Source organism: Labrus bergylta, chromosome 22 (assembly GCF_963930695.1).
Source record: "Labrus bergylta chromosome 22, fLabBer1.1, whole genome shotgun sequence".
Lineage (NCBI taxonomy): Eukaryota > Metazoa > Chordata > Actinopteri > Labriformes > Labridae > Labrus > Labrus bergylta.
Window position 1 is genome coordinate 4,133,219 of NC_089216.1, and position 20,328 is coordinate 4,153,546.

The 20,328-nt window shown below is 40.0% G+C and overlaps 1 protein-coding gene across 1 annotated transcript in view; it reads left to right on the top strand.

Annotated features, from left to right (window-relative positions):
- Positions 1-18,881: 18,881 nt before the first annotated feature.
- The window catches only part of htr2cl1 (5-hydroxytryptamine (serotonin) receptor 2C, G protein-coupled-like 1), a 127,843-nt gene continuing 126,396 nt past the window's right edge, over positions 18,882-20,328 (top strand). The window contains exon 1 of the mRNA XM_065950714.1: positions 18,882-19,403. The gene's annotated coding sequence lies outside the window, so the exon portion shown is untranslated. The remainder of the gene's footprint in view (positions 19,404-20,328) is intronic.

The window sequence follows — 20,328 nt, forward strand, 5'->3', positions numbered from 1 at the left end:
GGCGTTGAATAAGTGGAGGTAGGACCATGCTAACGTGGATAAATGAGTCGGCGACTTACTACCAAAAATGGCTCGTCTACACTGTGCACATATGTTATTCTAGTCTTTATGAATCACTCGGTACCGCCTCGTGCTTCAAATTTTTCCAGACATTCTGTGTTTGCAGCGTCTCGTTTAATGTCGGGAACACTTCCTTCACGCGGAAAAAGGGGGAATATACAGTAAGTCTATTCGCACATGTAGAAAGGTTAATGGTCCTGAAATGTTTACATGAACATATGTAGACTGTACATGTCAAATCGAGGTTATTTGTACAGCTGAAAGTTATATGCAAAGTCTGCGAGATTTAGAATAGAAGCTGTTCCTCAGGAATTCCAAGAAGAGGACGTGGAAATGTAGATCAAATTTGAAGAGGGAACAGTAACTCTTATCCAACAGCTACATTCCCATTGTGGTCAATTGTGGTCAATCCAACATAAAGGAAGACTCAGTAATGTGCAAATGTAGTTCCGACTTCCTTGTCAGTCTATTTTGCAAGGCTTCTTCCTCATCTTCATCCACGTTGGCTGTCACCAATCCCACTATTTTCTTCTGCTTTTCCCAAACTAAGCATGTATATAATAAACATGAGACAGAGGTTAGAGAGGAGGGAGCGCTCATGGGGCAGCTTGGAGGATGTGAAGCGAGACGGATGATGCAAGCTTGTTGGAGTAGCTTGACGGACGATGGGCTTCCCCCGGGGACTCGACAGAGAGTGGCTTTACTTGAGAACAGAGCTGAACTAACAAAAACCATGTCACATGTTTGACAGGGGGAGTAGTGTAAAACATGGATGTAGAAATCTAACCATTGTAGATGTGATGTAATTAGACTGAGTTCTCTCAAATGTCTTTTTCATAGTTATCGCAAAATATCCAATCAGGAATCATTCAATCATTCAATCCTTAATAGTGAATAAAATATAGTGAAGTCGTGAAGACAGTATAGTCAATTAGCTCATTTTGACCTTGATGCTTGTATTAAAATTTTAGCCATATTGGCAGTTTTGGCTGTACTTATAGCCACAATTGTTTTTTTAGCTACATACAAATATCAGCAAGCTAACATAGCCTGTGGGTGTTGATGGACGAGGGAGCACAGAGCTGTACCTGAGCGTAGCTGACACATTCATTTAGAGGAAGCCCAGGGTATGGAGTAGCTGCATGACTCTGTACAGTAATAAATTCAACAAAATAAAAGTTCCTAATTATGATCAGTTTTTTGGATAAGGAAGCATGCTGTCTGCCTAAAGTAGATCCAGTGATAAGTGACCATTACTTCTCAAACTTGTTCTTAAAATAAGCCCAATCATAATCGGATCTGATAAGGAGCTCCAAAGCTGTCTGTGGAAAGTAGATAGGGTAACATTAGCTAATTTCCCTAAATTAGCTTCAGAGTGCACCAAGAGTCTGCACATAGTTAGTTCCTTGTAAGATGATCAGGGTTTTGGCTTCCTGTCCCAAACGCCATCATGCAATAACTTTATTACAACAAACTTAATACAGTACTGAAATATTTGTAGATTTGCCAGCAACCATTCATTATGTTACATATTGGGGCGCTGGTAGCCTGGTGGTTAGTGACCGCGCCCCATGTGCGGAGGCTATAGTCCTCCAAGGTTCGAATCCGACCTGTGGTACCTTTCACGCATTTCATTCCCCACTCTCTTTCTCTCTCTCTCTCTCCCTGATTTCCAACTCTATCCACTGTAGTATAGCATAAATCCTGCAGCTATTATACCAAACATACTTTATTTCACAGCCTAAAATTGTCGCTCATTCTCTGCAGAGTTCCCCACATCTGTCTGAAATCACAGATCAGATGTCAATGTCAATCTACAGGAGATGGCTGTTAATCTTTAAAGAGCATTTTGAAAGGCCGCTCACGTCCCACTAATGTTAGGGCCCATAAACCAGACGACAATTACTACCAGCTGTAATAAAATCTGTCAGGAATCCACTGGCGCATAAGTCACCTCTGCTACGATGCGGCATGAAAATGGTTCACCGCGCACCACGTCACATCATCCATTAAGGACCCCACGTTTCCGCCGTCTGTGTCGTCATTCCAGGGGCATAAATTAACGCCCATCGCCATCCGCCCCATCTTCGCCCGTTATTACCATAATATCCTGTGATACATTAAAGCTGTTCCCTAACTCACAGTGCCAGTGTTATCAATCCAACCCCTGCACACTCCTCATGCACGTGTGTGTGAATGAGCATTACTGCTTTGACTCCCGCTCTCTGTTTGACACATCTGTGTCTGAACGACTCCCACAGGATCAGCATGTGTTTAATTTAGCATGGTTTCAGTGTGTTAGCGCGTGTTGACATTTTATAGGCTATGTTGAAACAGGGGGTTTAGGTGTCCAATGGCTTGTTCGAATTTCAACAGTGTGCATCAATGGAATAGTGAATAGAAACAGAGAGGCGGAAATGCTGCTGGAAAACTAAAAATGAAAATAATAAGTATAGTTAAAAAAGACATTTGTAGCCTGTTTGACTTGTTTCACCACTAAAGGACAGCAGAACAAGCAGTAAACACAAAACTGACACATTAGCATTCATTTTGACTCATGTTTAACAAATCACAAGCCAATATTCCACCTTCTTTACTCTTTTAATCCTAAACAACACCTGAAAAAAGTACTTTGCACTTGAGCTGCTAAGTTCTATGCTATGTTTTCTATGCCACCTACCACATTTCTTTCCAATATTTAACCTCTCCCACTCTAACAAGAAAGAAATGTCTTTGCTCACTAACAGCTTTGCAATGATCATCAGGTAGTTGCTAACCATGCCTCTAGTTTGGTGCTGTAATGTCGAGTTTACATTAGTTTGAAGCACTTTTGATGGAACATGGCTTCTGCAACTTGATTGGACTGATACTATTTGTGATGATAATTGAGGCAGACAGAAATAGCAGAAAGATGCTCAAATGCCAGTGAAAGCATCATTGTTCCTTTCTTGTGGCATATGCATCTGCACCTTTTATTTTCTTGCCCTCTGTGTGTGCTACATAAACAGTGTCACTATTAATCAAGGCATGTCAAAATATTATAGTCAGGAGTGAGGGGCAAACGAAGGAATCACCAAAAATTGACACCTTTAGGTGAAAGACTAATCCTTGAAAAGGTGTAACAAATAAAAACCTTGCTGAAGACAGAGGTTGAGAGATAAAAAACAAAAAAGGAAGGGTTAGGGTTAGAAAGACTAAAAATGAAAACTAGATTGTTGATACCCATTCCTTTCCTTGATGGTTTGGGAGAAAAAACTCAGCAGAAGCTCCTACTTTCTGTCACAGCCTCCCTCTCTGCCTCCTCACTGTTTCAGTAAAAACCTCCTTAGGGAAGTGGACTGCTACCACGTCGTCTGCTTTTGTCTGTGTGTACTCTAGTTCTGTGTTTGAGTGTGTGCCAGCGAGTGTGTCGTCCCCCCGTGTCGCCCATAAACTGCCAGATTTTCTTCTGAATTGGACCCCATTGATGTCCAGGAGGGTAAATCTGGTGTTATTTTCCGTTAGACAAACACAGAGCTGCAGATCTGAGCTGTCCTGGAAAAACACATCTTTTTTTACACAGTCTGGGTGTGAAATTTAAACATAGTTTTCCTTACAATAGCTCAAACATAGCAAGCTCCCGGCCTACCGATGAGATTTACAGTTCACCGTAAAGTTCGCCAGCAATGAGGCCAATAAACCGCCTGCTTCTTTGTATCTGAATTCCAAAGTGAACGATGTGTCCTTGAACCCAACTGCACCAATACAGAGTCATGTGGTCGGGTCACTGGTCTGTTTTACTGCTCCTCGATGGCTGTGAAGATGGATGGAAAATCATTCCAGCTGAGACAGGAATTCCATCTCTTTGTCTCTCTCTTTTATGGGAATCCAAGTATGATTAAACGTTTTGACAGATTGCAGACATAGGATTCAACAACAGTTGTACAGCATTGGAGGCTACAGTAGGTTTCACACTACAAGATAAACCGGCCGATTTTTTTGATCTTGAAAACAAAGAAGTCCTCCAGCCAGTTTACCTCCCATTGGAGTTCTAATGGATGAAGTGCTTGGCTGTGGAAATGAATGTGTTTCTGATCGTGTGCTGAAGGTGCAGACACTTGCTACTGCAATGACTCACCCATTGATTTCCAGTAAAAGCTCCCAGGTTTTCCACAGTGTGGGCCAATATTTATACTGATGCAATGGTGCAAAACTGTAACTTTAGACAGGTTCAGTAAGTAAAGAAAGGAACTCCTGATAGTACCAGTGAGAGGGATTAAATCTCCAATGGAAACAACACAAGTCAGATAAGGCTGAGATTTCCCCTTCTAAATAAGATGTGTACTCACAGGGTGTGCTTTGGGTTATTGTGTTTGACTATACACATTTTCAGTGAATATAACCTCAATACTTAATGTTTACCATGTTTGTAATTACTAGTTAGTAATAGTTGCTATTTACAGTAAAATAAATAACATACTTATATCTGTGATTACTTTAACCCAGATTATAATCTTTTCACAAACCTTACCAACACGTTTTGGGGTCTAAATGGTGTCCAAAACATGTTTTCTAATGTGTTCAAATTTGACTTAGTTGATAAGACAAAGAAAAAAATAGACAACATTTGACGTCATTTCCACTTGTGGTTATTACTTGTTGTTATGATGTAAAGTAATACACAAATATTAAGCGCACAGGGACATAGGTTATGAGAAAAATACAGCTAAGCAATGCCAACATGGATGCCAAATTGACAGCTAACAATATCGCCAGCAAGTAGGAAATACAATGTTCAAGATATAAAAGAATAATGGCAAAAAAATTTGCTCAGATATTGAAATGTATGTAAAACTGAATATCAGTGAGGTAGAATATATCAATCAACCATCCATTGAATAATGTTCCTCCATTGGCCTCCCAATGTTTTTTGAAATGTCAGCAAAAACCTCATTACTTCTGGATTCTACACCTTTTAGAAAAGATTATGACCACCAATCAAAGGGACTTTTTACTGTAATCTAGTTGATGGCAACATTGGAGGATTCCACAGATGTGGAAACAACCATAATATAAGTTTCAAACTTTGATTAATGTGTGAAAAGAGCATGACTGGTAATTTTCACAATATTTGTAGACGATAAACGGTGAGGGCACAGAATCTAATTTCTGATTCAAGCCCCTTACCAGGCCAACATATCACCAACCCTTAATAGCAGACTGACTTCACGCTTGACTGCACAATTTCCCCATGGGGTTTAAACCTTGTGTCAACTTTAGAGAAATGGAGCCATCTCTTTCTACTGACAACTGGTTTATTTTTGATCTGGGGTTATCACTTTCAGAACAATGTTAGAATGTAATTTTGGCCAAAGTGGTCCAGTGTTACACAACAGCTTTATAGTGAATGATGGCTGGAAAGTGCAATCATTTATGTCTTTGGTTGTCTTCTCTTATCAAAGTCAGAGTCAGCTCATACCAGACACTTTCCAGATTTCCTGTGTGGCTTCAGTGACTCAACAGGAGCTGAGTCACACACTCATTGCTCATCTTTCCAGGTTGCTTTACCTCCGAACAGAGATCACAGACTGTGGATACTGAAGGAAACGGTTAATGGGACAGGTTATGCACTGTCTGAGATGACGCATCTACAGAGGTAGAAATCTCTTTTTAAACAGACGCTATGATGAGCAACTTTTTTAATGAAAGTTTCAAGTTGAATTGTTTTAAACCTCACACACAACTAACATTTGGCCTTTATTCTGAGGGGAAACAGACTGAACAGTTGGCTGCTTATTAAAAACCCTTCCATCACGACAGCAGGGACAGCCAGAAGCACGATAAATAATCAGGCAAAGGGGGAAAAAAAGTGACCATTTCATTATTCATAAATACCAGCTCTTCTCTTGTCATTAACTTCGTTGTGTTGTCTGAAGGGACCCCGAGACATGACTCTTCATTTGGTTCTTGTTCAGCTGTGACACGCTTGTGTTAGTGACCTTTTGTAAGCAAGTTGATGGATGTTAACTTCTGTTGTTGCTGGGTTTCTATGCAACACCATTCCAAGACCCTTATTCAAATGTATCTTCAGTTCATTGTCGTTGCAAAAATGTTCCATCAGCAAGTTGGAGGGATTCAGCCAAAGGTCTTGTTACTGGCTTTATCAGTGGGCGTCATTGGGGTTCATATGTTGAGGCTATATTCAATCATGTTTCGCAAACACAGATCTTAATCATTTTGAGCATTAAAAAATCAAATATCTTAATATGTTTTCTTTATTTATCCAATAAATGCAAATCCTTATCAGTCATTTTGAATTATAATAACTGAAGGAGAGAATGATTTGGAAAAACCATTGCTGCACAGGCGGACTGGTGGAAAATCCTATCCCCCACCCAAGAGAGCCGCATAATTGAAAAGACACACAGAACGGATCCCTGTCCTCTTCTTGTCTCCATTACATCCCTCGTCTATTCTCCATGTTCACTCATGCAGACATGTTGTCTTGACCAGGTGAAAGTTATACGCAGGAAGTCAAAGGCAGCATCAGGTATCTGTTGTCTGATGCTGTCCTGGACATATAGATAAAACCAAGTGTAAAATGTAAAGAGGAAAACAGGACTACAGTTATGTGTATGGAGGGCTATACACTCTTTTACTTCAACTTTTTGAAGGTATTTTTCAGGAGTTATTTATGTAGTTATGTGGTGGATATTTCTGAGATATAAACTTAATGTTGGAAACAACCCTATTTGTTTTGTCTTACATCAGTCTTGAAAATGTCATAATTTACAGATCACCAATCTGATTTTTCTAGATGTTAGCAGCTGTCAGCATGTCAGGCTAACGTAAACGTCAACAATTGCCAATATGTCTTGTTTCTTCAGTCTTCAATCATCCAATCCACTAAACGACACCAAACAAGAGTCAACGGCAGAATAAGCTGTTTGGCATTGGCAGAGAAGATTTGGCAAGTTTTTCATGCACGCAACACACATACTCAGGTCTGCTGCTTATCCCACAAATGCATGTTCCTTACAAATGCGGCACCATTTAAGAGGGAAATAAAAAGGCTTTCCATCGGTATAGAATTCATTGCCAAGAAGCATCGTTACAACAACAAAATAATCTACCAAACAGAAATGTCCTTACTTTTTGTGCGATGTTCAGATGATGCTAAAAACTGACATTAAGTGTATTTTGTTAGCATGCTTACACTTGTTGAATCTGAAACTGTTGGCTGTTCATAAATAAAAAAATGTCTCCTTTATAGAATTGTCACATTTTCTGTACAGCCTGTCACACCTACTTGTACACTGCCTGATCACATACTGAGCGGGATTGAAAGTGAGAGAGAGAGTGCAGGTCAGTCATGTAAGAATGACATTTTTACCATTAGCCACACATGGTGAGACACCTGGGGGTCGTTTTTAATTTTCCATCCTGTATTGATTCTGAAATACTCATAAAGAGGGCACAGACTCTTTAGTGCGTTTAGTGTACCAGCTGTACACGGTCACAGGTGAGTGATGTCAACAGACAGAGCTTGTTCTACAACAAAGTCAAACATTAGCATCGGGAGGTTCGTTTTGTCAATTAGGTAAACCATGCATGGCGGAGGAGCTTGCGACCTCCACTGACCTGTGCCGCTTCATCTCCTGCACACCTGTGTCCTGTTTGATGGTTGGTACAAGAGCTGTCTCTGTTATAAGACGAATGGCATGCACAGTCTGATTTAGTGTGTATATTTATATGGGATGGCTGTGGATCAGTTGGTGTTGTCGGTTGTCTCTCAACCGGAACTGAGCTCCTGCAGCCACATGTTCAATGTGTCCTTGGGCAAGACACTTAATCCCGATTTGCTCCCACTGCTTTGTTTGCGGCGTATGAATGAGTATGAATGGGATTGGTTACTTCTGATGGTCACTTTACATAGCAGCCTCTAACATCAGTGTGTCAATGGGTGTGAATGGTTAGGTGTTACCTGCGGTGTAAAAGCGTTTTGATTAGTCAGAAGACTAGAATAGCGCTAAACAAGCTCAAGTTCATTTACCATATTAATTTACCATATTAACGATTGGCATAAACCACCCATCTGACTCGGATTTAAATTTCTCTCCAATGTGTTTACATGAAGCAATTTCATATGAAGCAATTTTATTTGGATCCGGCATCTATTCCAATTGTTGTGCCAATTATTGTGCCCATGTTAACATAGTGTTTTGTAACTTCTATTTCATGTGCTTTGAGTTGCCTCCACATCTTTTTATGCTGCTTGAAATGTCCAAAGGGTTCATCCCCGATCTGACAACAATGTGATGTAAAGGAGAGCAATCATACACGAAGACCTTGATGCTGTGATTTAAAAGTAGGGCCGAGGTTTGACCTGAAGGAGGACCTTGGTCTTGGCAATAAATTATAACATCAAAGGTACGGATGTGAGATGCTGTCTTATGCATTTTAATGATTCAAATCAAGTGCCTCGACAACAAAGCGGGAAATTGATCATTTATGTCAATGTCAAAAATTAGTATTTCAAAAGACAGCTTCTGTAATGAGCTGCCACAATGTGGATTTACCTGAAGCACTAAATCCAACCCCACCTTAGTGCTAAATCGTAAGAAGATATTCAAGTAACTTTTGGATTCTGATCAATGTTCTGCCTGCCAAAATCTTAAATCCTTTTCAGTGCATAAAAGAGAAATCAAATTATACAACCTTGTCAGAAGTGTCTCAAAGTCTGTCTGATGTTGCGTCAGATAACCTCTGATGAAGTGCTGCCCACTCACCTCAGGCATAAAAGGTTGAAGACATCGGGTTTAAGGGCAATAATAAATTCTGTGTGTGAAAGGTTCAAACACTCACTGCAGTGCCACTGATGGACACATGGTTTCTCAAAGGAGCATCTCCTGCAACCCACTGAAGAGTATTGCACATCAAATATCTGCTTTGGGTCATTATTTCTGGGTAAGAGAACAAAAAACTAAAATCAATTAAGAAAAATGTCAGCCTTGCAAATAACACCACTGATGGACAAAATGACAAAACAAGAAGACCTGAGTCAAACTTGAGGCGAAAGAGTCTATCCTCTGAGGAGCATTTCGACAAAAGCTCTGTAACAAAGTTCTGCTGACATTACGCCTGTGTGCATTCATATTTATTCTGCAATGACAAAATATTGGTGTCCCAGTTGTTTCGTTATAGCGTTGCCTAAACGTTATGTGTAAAGAAATCTGGGAGCTCCACACGCAGCACATAGTCCACCGATCCTGTCTCGTCCTTGTAACTCCTCTGGTACTAGCTCCAAATGACGGGATCACTGCATCCCTCCATGATGCCACTGTGACATAGTAAAGGTAACACATCACTACAACGTAAATATTGGGCATCACACTGGCAATATAAATAGGGCTAATATAAGATTGCGATATGACAATCAAAAGATAAAGTTTCAGTTTAGATATTTGACATTTTTGCCGAGAAAGTTGTGGGAAGAGTCATGGAGTTCAGAATGGAAAAGAATCATCCTCTGGGGAACATGAACATTTCTACTTTTTGGGACAATTTTGCTGGTTAAATGGATAATTCACAAGAGGACATTTTAGCTTAATCAGGGCTAAAAGTCAAGATCCAGGAAAGAACCTCTGGAGAGCACGAATATTGATAACAAATCTTCTAGTAATTACGCTTGTACTGTTGCAGCTTGCAAAAGTTTTTGAGAGATTAACCAATGAACTCGCCTTCTAAGGCAGACCACACATCTACAAATTCAGTACAATCAAGTCTTTGTTTGGTGGAATCAGATTTTTTGTGTAGATCTCTGTTAATATTAAGAAAACATAGTTTATTTATCTGTGTCTAGATCCCACTGGGCAGCATTTTGTTCTTGTACAGCAGCAAAATGTGTGAACCATGTCTCATCTGAAGTGCATCACCTTGACACAGAAGCGTCTTCATTTCATTTTCATTCTTTTCATTTTCCTGGTACTCTCCCCTAAATGTGTCTCCACCAACGAGCCAGTCTGCTTTATTACATTAGCCGCCTCTGGGCTGCATATTGACCTCTGGCTGTTCAGCTTTTAGCGTCCGTCTCTTTTGTCAAGTCAAATTTAGTCCGAGAGAGATTCTATGAAGCTGTTTTTACTCCAGCACAGAGTCGCAAATGACACTGACACACACATAAGTGACGCTATTAATCAACTTAGATGCGTCTTAGAATTTACATATAAAGCTATAATGATTCAAATATGAACCACATGTTCCTGCAAGTGGGTATGCAATCTCCATGACACCAGTTATTCTTTGTTTTGAGCCAACCATCTTTTGACTGAAGAAGAATATTTTTTTATTTTTCTTCAGTTCTCAGTCTTAAGCTATGATATTCCCCTCAGATCACTATTTGGCTGACCTCTGTTTTGACACAACTCTGTTCTCTTGCATTTGTTCCTCAATGTTTATTTCAGTGTCAGTGTATTGTCTCTTTGTTCTGTTTTTGTGAAACATGTATTTGCTCGTATATTTCTATTTACGGTCCAGTATAATACAAGTGCAACCTGAAGGTGTTTGTAAGGTGGGCTAACCTGAGTTAAACCTCAGTAAACATTTCCCTTAGAGTTTCTGATAGGGTAACATTTATACCATTGCATTCCAAACAATAACTTGTTGCTTACATAGAAACCCATAAAACACAACATAAAGTATGTGATCTTGTTCTAAAGCCTGTCTTTTTCCTAGCCAAAATAAGCATTTAAGTTACTCTAATTTGTGCATGCAATGTGCATGACCAAACTAGTGCTCATATTAGCTAACGACTGCGCATTTTCGAACCCATCCCCCATCCTCCAGCTCCACTCTTTCTGTCCGTACATGGTCACTCCAGCAAAAAAAAAAGACTATGATGGCCAAATTGTAGAACTAAAAGCTTGAAAATTGTCATCTATTATGATATCCTTTGATACCTTTCTACTATCATATGTGACTGAATACATAAAGCTCCTGTGTTGATTTTTCTGCTGGTTGTGAAACTGTCTGAAATTAAGTTTCCACAAAGTAGATTCCATGTTATTTGCAAGTTAGACATTTAAAAAAAATAATGACATGTACATCATTTTCATCATTATCATCCCACTTTCTCCACAGGGGGCGCCAAAATCAATGTGAGCCAAAGGTTTCTCCCAGGAGCTGTAAAAAAACTACTGATAATCCCATCATTCTCAGCTCTCTGTTTAAAGCTAACTAGCAAACTTTAATATGCTCATGTTGTAAGATGTTAAATGTGGAAAAAAATAAGTTATATTTGCATTAGGTCTAATAGTAACCATTTGCAATAGCATGTTTATTGTAGCATTTACTTTGAAGCAGCACCATGCCTGAGACTCAGGAAAAGAAAATGTTGCAGGTTGTAGTTTGCTACGAGGTCAGTCTTTTCTCCAATAGAAAAAAAATGCATCTTTAAATCACAAAGATGCACTTTCTAAAATCCAGAGCTTGCCATAAATACTCAGACCTTGAGGCCATCATCTAGCACTTGTATACAACACCATCTGCTTCTTCAGAAGAAAAACTTCACATACAAAGTGGAAAGAAAACCAACTGGGTGCACTAAAAAAAAAGGCTTATTACAGGAGTCATGCAGGGAGCAAGGCCCCCCCACCTCCACCCCACCAGCCTTAGGAGTAAAGGGGAGACCATTATTAAAGAATGTGTATGGACATCTTGCAGAAATTGCTTTCTCCTGTTTTCGGAAGCCAAAGATTCCATCGCCCATATCATCGTCGATTTTGCAGTTAGATAATTAGATATAGTAAAATGTTCTTATTTTGGCACAAGCAGAAAAAATATATTGCTGAAGCTTTAATAATACACAATCTGGAGAAAAATACATCAATTCAGTTGGCCTGTGTGAAAAAATCAGTGATCTGATCCAAAGACACACAGAGGCTCATCTACTCTTAAAAGGCGAATAAAAACCAGACAAGATGATGATTTCTCATTGGCGTGTGGCTCTGAGAGACCACATGGTGTTATCCCAGTAGGTGGAGTAATATATGAGGAATCAGGCTTTGTATTTGAACTCTACAGGCTTAAATATGAGTCACAGCAGGCTTTCAGTCATCCTTTCTCTCTGTCCACCAACCTTTGTCTCTATCCACCCTTCTCCCCGGTGTTCTCTACCCATCTGTCCTCTGGTCTGCCTACAGATAAGCTCCTAATAAGGTGTCATGGAGGATGAGGGGTTTTACCTCCTGCCCACTCTCCTTTATAAAAAAAAGCATCCAGTGAAAAGAAAATCAAAAAAGGTCTGCACTTCTTTGAAGGTAAAGAACTGACTCTTGGTCAAACTACTTCCAGTGTGGCTTAATTAAACAGACAGGAAGGATGAATGAAAATGAAAAAAAAAAACTGCACTTGAGACGTGTCTGTGTTGTAACAAGAAGTGGGAACATTGGATTTGAAATTTTTCCTCCAAGCAAGCCATCTGTGGTTCCATTATGAATAGACGTTTGTTCTAAAAATGGATGGTTGTGTCTTTGTAGGTTTCTCTGGAGCCTTCAAATTCAGTCCTGTTTACAAGAGAAGACTTCTAGACGGAACAACTGGTGTTATATCCACGAGGAAATATTCTAAACCAACGAGTCGTTATATATACTGCTTGTTCTGAAATGTAGAAAAAACACTGATGTAACATCACATTTCATAACCCTGTCGATCACAACACAAGCATTTGGTCTCAGATTGCCCTTTTCGAGCGGTTGTAGGAGACAACTCTGGATGCTTCTGTCACAGAATTGGTAGGAAATTATTTGTTGTAAGGTCAAGAAAAAAAATCTTACCAATATTGCTGAATTCACATGGATTCCCACCAATGTTAGATGGACAACATATTGTAAATGCCAAGGGGAATAAAGACAATGTCCTGCCAGAACCTGTGATGGCTAAATGAAGCATGAATAACTCCTATTACCATAATAAAATATTCTCAATAGGAATATGTAATCTAAGGCCAGAGTGGGACTCATTTTCAGCCCAGGAGTTTCATGGCTCAGAACAGCCCACTTCAGTTCACAACCTTTTACTGGACATAATTTAAGCCTTACCAGTATATAAATCAAATTACTGGACTATTCTAAAGCAAAATGCTACTTGAATAATGAGTACCCATTCCCACCCTGGTGCAGCCTCTATGATTTATTTACTGTCACTATTAACCCGCCCTTGCGTCCCTACAACCCCTACCACTTGCGGCCCATATAATCTATGATCTAAAAAAATATGTTAAATGACATTTTAAATATGAGGTCATTCTAAGAGGCATGAACCTATAACCTTTATACCAAAACCACCTTCCATTATCTATAAATAAGTGCAGATTAAGCCCCCAGCACTTGCACACAAAATTACACACATGGGTCAGCCCTGGTCAGTTTTTTTTTGTTGTGTTTATTTTTGGACTTTTCACGCCTTCATTTAGAGATAGGACTGTGGATATAGCCAGAAATCAGGTAGAGAAAGAGAGAGCGGGTACAGACTATCGGGGAAGAAGCCTGAGGTCGGATCAGAACCCAGGCCGCCTGCCTGGGGAAACCCAGCCTCTGCATGGGGTGCACGCACCAACCCCGAGGCCACAAGCGCCCCAGTCATCAGTTTTAACCAACGGTGGAAAATAACATTCACTCACCACTTTATTTGCATGCATCAACACAATTAATGTGATGTGAGCATGGTCATCCCACTCTCTCCTTCATAATACAACATGGTTGTAAATATTAATTATATCTCATAAATCCATAACGCCCTTATTGCTTTTTTTATTAAATATCCGTTGTCAGTCATGATGTAGGTTGCTGCCTGATTGGAGCTTTAAATATAACCAGTGATCTTTCTTTCTTAATTACTTTTAATGCGTTTCTTATCATGAATGTCTTCTCACGTTCTATAATGGCAATAATTTATCCAGAATTTCCCCCACCGTTATGGGATTATAGGGACGTCTGAGAGCTTTTACCACTACAATAATTTCATCTATCAATCCAAATGCCATTTCAGTGCTTTCTAATCCAAGGTTGATTTAATTCCGGGGAAACAGTGTCATTTTGACATAAAAACCTTCAATTCCAAAAAATCTGTTTTAGTCATTGAGAGAAAAATAATAAAATAACTAAATAGACTTTGTACACTATATAATATCAGTGACATTGAGGACAGCCAGTCTGCCTTCTGTCATGTAAAGAAAGATCCATTGAAAGACGGACAGGGATAATCATCACTCAGGGTCCATTGGGAAATCAGACTGATCACAGAAGTGGCCTTAACGGCGTTCTGATTGGGATGACCCTGATTTATTGGTGCCATGGTCAGGCACAGGTCAGGAAGTCAAAAAGGGAAATTACTTAAAGGGTCTCAACGATTGGGGTATTTAGATTTGTGGCATTTAGATTTTGGTTGAAATGAACAATTGCACCTTTAAATTTCGAAAGGATCCCGGTTTTAAAAAATAGCACTTCATGTAATTTTTTTGCCATCCAGACATTCTTTAATTATTTTGGACACGATCCTGATATGCCAAAACACAAATATGGGCTGTTGGAACAACGCCTTGTAGGCCTCAAGAGATAGAGACCCAGTTCCAGTTTTGATTAAGAACTGATATTCACATTAGGCAGCAGGTGAATTCAATTAACCACCAGGAGAGAGTCCAGCTGTACCTCGACCCATCAGGACCAGGGCTGAAATCCACTGCATTAGATCATACCTTGTGGTTCTGTAACTAGGTTTCAAACAGCATTAAATAATATAATGTAAGTACACCGTCATATCCAGAGGCTTTGGCCTTGTATGTAGGAGATGAACACAATATGAGCAGCATGTAACATAGGCTAATGGAACTTTAATATCCCAAAGGAAATCATTGCATGGTGGTGTATAATACATTTTTGACATGGAAGAATCAAGTTGCTCAATATTTTATTATTTTCCACCAAGATACTAATATGTGGTCTTGGCTATGGAACAAAAAAACATGACTAACATGACTTAGATATAAGTTGTGCTACGTTGTGTAGTAAAGCAAATGTATTTCTGAAAAAGCTATAAAATACGTTGCCTACACTTGGATCTACACACATATTGTACGCAGCACAGCTCTGCAGTGTTTACTTAAGTTATAAATTATATGCACTCTGGCTGATGGAGCAGAGCCTCTGTGAAAAACCATATAATGCTGCAATACACCGCCCGCCTCTGACACAAGTGGTAATGAGGTGAATGCCATTATAGGCCTATAATGTGTGTGAGCGTATATGTAACATAATGAAATGTAACAGGATAAACAGTTAAACCAAAGCAGCGTGACAGAGGGCTTAAGACGCAGGATTTGATCCATCGCAGTTGGCATGGAGGGGAATTGCGTCAGTGCACAGAGTGAGACGTGGAGTGACGGTGGCTGAAGAGTGACAGAGGAAAGAAAATCAATGCTCTGTGTTTGTAATGTATAGTGTTAATAAGGGGATTCATTTCTAAAGGGTGATTAATTTTAAAGCTGAATGGATGGGAGGCAAATTCCTTTTTAATTTTCAAGTATAACAGTTAATTTTTCGAATGTGTGTGTGTATTTGTTTCTTGTTTTAATGTCTTCGTGAGGACTTATATAAGTTTTAGATCTGTTGAGGACCTTTTTGAAAGTGACAACATTTTGCGTAGACGTCACTTTATTTCAAGGTTGTTGGATGTTTTATCACCCTGTGCATCACCTACCCATGATTTGGATACTGGATATAGTGATGATGAACATCACATGACCTCACCAATGACCAATATATCTGTTTTAATTGTTTTCCTTTAACAGTTAACAGGTCACATGCTCTGTCAGTGTAGAAAGATTTTATTATGAAAAGAAATATGGCTTAATTTAATTTAGCAGCTTCCTGTTCCAGGGTCTTGATATTGTACATGCTGCTTACTGTCACACTATCATGGTTTAGACGAACCCTTGAATGGAGCAACACTTTTCCTATCGCAGCTCGAGCAAGTCTATGGACTGTAACTGTTACAGACTGCTATATGTACATTATACTTCATACTGCTTTTTACAGTAATTTGCAGTATAGTAACACATTGCTTTTCTTCAGTTTAACACAAGTTGGAGCTGACATTAGGTCTCTGAGTATTTATTTTGCCTTGAAAAGTTAAATGTTAACCTTGCTTTAAAATCTGCTCCATAGTTTTATTAGTGTAATTGCCAATGGCTTCAACATATGTAGAGCATACATGCATACGCATTTTCAATGTCTGATAAGGAAAGGAAGGTAGACTGGTGGGCTGGCCAAATACACACTGTAAATCTCCTGGAACAGTAGAATAGCGAGATATTTACGGCATTCTGCAGATTCTGTTTTTCTGCTACAAGGTGCCAAATCCTTACATTTTGGTTCAACAAAGGCAGTTTTGACTTTAGTAAAAGGCCTGCAGGGTAAGAAATATGCCAATCGAGTTCCAGCCTGTGCTCTTGTTATCTCTCGCCTAGACTTCTTCAACCCCCTCCTGTGCAAGTGTGCTTGCGTCTGCCATCCGACCTCTGCAGCTCATCCAGAATGCAGCAGCCTGGCTGGTTTTCAATTCACCCGAGTTGTCCCACACAACACCACTCCTCCACATCCTGCACTGGCTCCAGGTGGCTGCTCATATTCCAATTCATGTCAATTGTACCACCTGCATTGTAAAAGGCTCAGGCTCATCATTCTTCCAGGACATGGTCAAAACATACAACCCAATCTGTCAAAACGGTTTGCTATCCTGGCTTCACAATCGTGAAATGAGTTCCCTGCTGACTTCAGAACAGCAGATATACTCTTAATTTCCTCTGCTGCAGCTCATTTTAACGTGGTTAGACCCTCACTGCACCATGGACTGCGGAAAAAACAACTCTTAATGGGGTTTTCTTATATATTTCTTGAAGCAGTTCAAATCATTCAACAGTCCAAGCAGTACCATGATGCATTTTCTTCATGTTTAAACGCACTAGTTTTAATGCATTTTATTAAACGGGGAGGCTAAATGAATGTAAAAAATATAACCAAAATATAGTCCAGTACATGCTCACACTCCTTGATTGAGGTCCAATCAGGTTTATGTGTTTGTCCTTTAAAAAAATAAGGTCACTTAAGCTTTCCAATCAATCAAACCACATTGATGTGAAAAAAACATGGCCATAAAAGCACAAGACTAATGACCTCGACTATTCCAGATTCAGTGCATCAGTGCTTTTGTTGCATGATCGTGCACATTCTGCACTCTCAAGGTCGAACTAGATTAAATCTGATGTACAAGTCCACAGGAATCGGTTAAAGTTTGCTGAGGAAAGTAAATTCTTGGTGTCATTGAGCCATTGTTCGGGACTTCAGTAGAGGTTAAAGTGAGACAGAACTCATATCGCCATTCATGGATTTAGAGCAAAGATTGGTGAAGATGGTAGGTTACGTACAAACAAACAACAATAATAAAAGAAGGTGCCATTCGTACCATTTTCAATGAGACTGTCCACACCAAAAAAAAAGGACCTCAAAGATGGTCATTAAAACGTATATTTACGTTTCATTGAGCCGCTACCACTAGTGGCTGTTGTGGTTGTAACCTGAGAAAAGCCCAGTGCCAGGTGATGTAGCGTAGTGAGGACTAAAACTGGGCAGTTCAGGATACTGGATGGTGAACGCTGTTCATTTAAGTCTTTCCAAGATTATGTCTCAGTATTTTGCATCCGTCTTTGCGGTCCTCCCACACTCTGTTTGTATGCTTTGTTTAGTATAATCGAGCGCTTGTATTGTATTCACACCCTGTCCCTCAGGAGACTGGGGTATGAGACGTAGTAGCTTTCTTTTATTTTTTCGAAACAAAAACCACAATGTTTTCTTTCAATATTCCCCACATAGTTTTTGTGCCTTAACCAAAAAAAAAACTGTTTTACAATGTTTACAGGTATGCGTACCATGGGTGTACCTGGTAGTTGTAATAACGAGGATGTATTGCTATACACTGATAACCTCTGCAGCACGCCACTGTCATTCTTACTAACATTTAAACACTAAGACTTAAGATGAAATATCAAACCTTTTAACCTAATTTAAATGGCATTTTACATTTTTAATACATTTTATAGGGTATTTTAGAACAATTTAAAAACGTTTTATGAGGAATTTCACAGGAATATAATGGGTATTTTAACAGGAGGCTGTCAGGATGTATTCATGATATAGATTTAAGTATGTCTTTTAAACTTTAGGACCATGTGCATCCACACACACACACACACTCAGACACAGTGTGTGGTTTGAGGTTAACATGTAAGAATTGTGTGGAAAGAAAAAACATTGTACAGGATTCAAGGCAAAAAAGTATAATGTGAACGAGTTGAATTCTCAAGAGAGGTAAGACAGAAAAAAAATGGCCATGTTTGAGACTAAATGAATAATTTTCAATGCAAAAAAATTGCGGCACATGGAATAATCTTTGGCTTATGTGTTGTCGTATAACCCCCAAAGCAGCTCCAGCATCTCTACCTGCAGGTGACACCACCATACCCCAGCAGCATACAAAATGATATACCAGTAATAATACTGAATATTGCCCCTGGTTGCAGTGCAGCCTGAATTAGTTTAAACACTGCAGTGACTCTTTTGGAATATCAAATTCGCAAAAGCATGTTTGAATTTCAGACCGTGTTCGAGCGTCACAATGTGAGGGGGGGGGGGGGGAGGGGGGGGTGGAAGTCAACTTGTGGTCGGTGGAGCGAGTCGGAGTCTGCATGCGCTCTCTCTCTCTCTCTCTCTCTCTCTCTCTCTCTCTCTCTCTCTCTCTCAGCAGTCATTGAGGAAACCGTTATCGCTGTTCCTCTCTAGTCTCCTCTGCGCTCTCCTCTCCGCCGTAAAAAACTTTACTCAGAGGATCCTAAATTAATTAGACTCAAGAAATCAACTAACATTTTTATTTTTTTTGGCCTGAATCTTAAAGAAGGACTTATTGTTATTTTTTTTTTCTCCTAACATGACTCTTGATGCGCTCCGGACCGAAACGCACTGCAGAACGTCTCCAGTGCGTCCGCGCTGGATCTCAGAGTGACAGAAAAAGCCTGTCCACAGTTGGATTGAACTCACTCCTACACTTACTCCGTCCGTTTCCTTTCTCCTCCAGTCTACTGCTGTGCGTGCCACCTCGTTGAAGACAAAAAAAAAAAAAAACCCACACACGCTGGAGATTCCCCGAAGAGAGGACATGGACACGCTGTATGAAAGATAAGAAGGAGGATGTAGCTATAAAGAAGAGACATCTCAAACCGCAAGGACGCGTGAGGGACTATCGGATTTTCTTAACTGGTAAGTGAACCTTCTCCTTTCTCGAAGATGTCACATTTTTGTCTTCCAGTGGGAATATTTGTTGCGCCCTGACATCTCTGCTACTGCCGGTCAGCGGATGGAGGTCAGAGAGAGCTCTTCTTGCAGAATTTGGAGAGTGAAAGTTGGTGACAGTAGGTCGAAACAAACGCCTGGACGCGTTTAGATACATCTGAAACTTTGAGAAATTCTAGGTTTTTTTGTGGTTATACAGACAATCAGACGGATGCTGAGGTCAAGACGGGCAAACTAGCAGCAGCATATGTGTGCAACATGCTCGGCTCTTATTTCATTTCCCGGTGGAATGAAGCACATGAGTCTTTTTTGGAGATCCGTTTTTTTTTTACGCATCGGCGCATCGTCGAATGCGCCTTAAAACGACCACAAGGAAGCGATTTACCCCGAATTTAAGTTTTAATTGGTTGTTTTTCTGTACTTATTTGAATTCCATTATTTTTTCATTTACAAGTGTTTCAATTTCGTATCGTGAAGGACAGCACGTGCAAAAGCATAACGAATTTGCGCAAGACCCTGGTAGAGTTTTGCCAAGATATTTCTCATGATTCAGATTTGTTGCTGTGGAACAAATGCCACGATTTGTATTTTTTTAATGCTCAGTGTATTGATTGGGAAGATGCTGTAGATGCTTCAGAAGGTGTTTCCAGTGTGTGCGCTGCTGGCTTTCATTTGGAGAGGGTGTGGCTGTTCGCGTGTCCATCCCTGCTGTGCTCTGCTCAAAAGGTTTCTGCGCCTTGTCCGAGCTCTGATTCAGCTGCAACAACCTGCACCAAACTGCGACTTAATTAATCCAGCTGTGTGTGTGTGTGTGTGTGTGTGTGTGTGCGTGTGTGTGCGTGTGTGTGCGTGCGCGCCTGCGTGCGTTTTTGTTCAGTGAACGTCCCCGCTA